The following is a 2,615-nucleotide window of genomic DNA, read 5'->3' on the forward strand; positions in this document are numbered from 1 at the left end:
TAAGTGAAATAAGTATTTTATTCAACTAACTGTAATTAAATATACATTATTCAACTAACTGTAATTAAATATACATTATTCAACTAACTGTAATTAAATATAGACTATTCAACTAACTGTAATTAAATATAGACTATTCAACTAACTGTAATTAAATATACATTATTCAACTAACTGTAATTAAATATACATTATTCAACTAACTGTAATTAAATATACACTATTCAACTAACTGTAATTAAATATACACTATTCAACTAACTGTAATTAAATATACATTATTCAACTAACTGTAATTAAATGTACACTATTCAACTAATTGTAATTAAATATACACTATTCAACTAACTATAATTAAATATACACTTCGGTTCGAGGTTTTATGACTCGGTAAAATGTAAAAAGACAAAAATCACACAAAAATAAAACTAACAACAAGAGTGAGATGTAAAAGTAAATGATAAAAAATATCATAACATACAATCGTGCAAAATTTTGTAAATACGATCAATGACATTGTTCAATGTAACAGGTAGATTGAAAGCATGTTTAAAACTGCTGTCGTCGGGTGTCAAGTTGATGGAATGAAAGCAAAAAACTGGCTACTGTCAGAGGTATGTCACGCAACTCACACATTAACTAAATAGCAGGCATCGGTAAGTGACAAAACAACGGGCAATGAGTAACTGTACAAACAAGTTTTATTAAAGTAGAGGCTAAACCTAGAAAAACCTGCTGTTTTACCCATAGAGACAGAAAGGTCCATCTCGAAATAATGTATAAAATCCTCATACTGACAAAATAGGGGCTCGATTACAGCAGAGGTTGAATTGGCTGATCCTTTTCATCCTTCTACTTAAGACATGATCATGAATGAGAAGGGTGTGATCTGTTATAGTTAATTCATAATGGCTCAGCATTACAGTCGTTGGTGCAGTTAAAGGATTTGCAATAGGAAAACATGGAGTGTCCACACTGCTGACGGTTGAAATATGAAAGCGAATTGGGAATATTTATGGCCAAACAGAACAGTTCAAATAATTTGCATTACAGTTGCAGACATAACACATTGGTTCTACAGCTCAGAAAGAACGTTCTTCTTCAGGATACAGAGAAAACCAAGTTTGGTAATTATTTTCCTAGAGGAGTTTAAGTGCTAATGTAAGGTAATCCAATATGGGTCACCTTATGAACCTTGGAACCAAAAAGAACTCACTGTCCTGAGGCTTGGATATTTCAACAAGTAAATCTCCGCTGCTTTGACATTGAATCGCTAGATGGATGGCTCCATCAGTCATTTGGCTGATTAATAGTGGCTGTGATCAACTGAGACCTCCATAGGATCTTTTCTACACCTGATGTCATATGTTTGGGTATAGAGTCCAGGAAACCCTGACACCAATGTGATGTCCCCTTGTAGAGCAACAGGGTGGCTCACCAGAACTTAATCTATCTCAAAACATCCTCAACTTCTAAAACCTCAAGCAGGACCTCAAAGGCCTGGACTAAAGACTGCTTTTCCTCTCCTATCTTTTTCTTACAACAACCAACTGTGCCTCACTTCTTAAGCATTCGCTCATTAATAGACAAATCCTTAAGTAAATTGCCACCTTTTTTGATACAGGATAAATTAGAGATGCTCACTTGTTACCTTAAGTTTGTTAGTCATTACAAGTAATACACCAAGGTCAGGTGGTATTCAATAGTCAGGATCCTCTCTATGCACGGTACACGCGTGGGTAGGTGATCAGGTCCCGAAGAAGGTATGCTACTTAAGCATAATCTTTCCTCGGATCCCCCCCCCCACACACACACACTTACCACAGACAGGAATCCACAATCTAGAGGAACACAGTATTCTGAAGAATTGGAGAATTTGATTACTCCAAAGGAAAGCTCTTTAGATTTCTATAATTTGTTAATGATTTTAAGGGCTTGCTTTTCATTGTTTGTGGTGATGTTCTTAGTTCTACGTATTTCTCATTATTATTGGGGTCTTGTAATTTGATATTGTAGTCTTCTATTTTGAGATCAGTCGAGGTTCCTTTGTCTGCCAATAAGATGTCTACTGAGTAATCGTTTTTGAATGTTGTAAGTGTGGTGGGGTGGTATACCGGTATAATATACAGGCAAAAAGAAAACAAGTATAAAGTTACAAACCACTCTATCTACATCTGTTTGGCTTCGCACGAAAATACGTTTGTCTTTGGTGTATCTACAATTATAACACGAGTCAAATACCAATCATATGCAAATGCGTGCTTACTGGCAACTTTTCTAAATTACCTTAAACACTCGACATAAGGCTGTAGTTATCTGTTCAAGTTTCAAACTGTAGTAATTTAAGGGTAACCTAGCACACAGTTACCCGATTTCTTCAACAATTAGAGATTCGAAGACCTAGTATGTGAAAGATCAGACGAAAAGAAAGACAAAATTCAGTGTTAAGTCAATGCAAAAAATAAACACTTTATTTAATAATGGTTGGAGACGGCTTGAATGGGTAATGAAGAAAAACTTTAATATTAGTTTAGCATAACAGCAAATGGTACCTGATGATGACAAAACTTGTCGAAACGTCGTACATTTGCTTTTATGTTAAACTTGTATTAAAG

This window comes from Limulus polyphemus, unplaced genomic scaffold (genome assembly GCF_000517525.1).
Source record: "Limulus polyphemus unplaced genomic scaffold, Limulus_polyphemus-2.1.2 Scaffold583, whole genome shotgun sequence".
Classification (NCBI taxonomy): domain Eukaryota; kingdom Metazoa; phylum Arthropoda; class Merostomata; order Xiphosura; family Limulidae; genus Limulus; species Limulus polyphemus.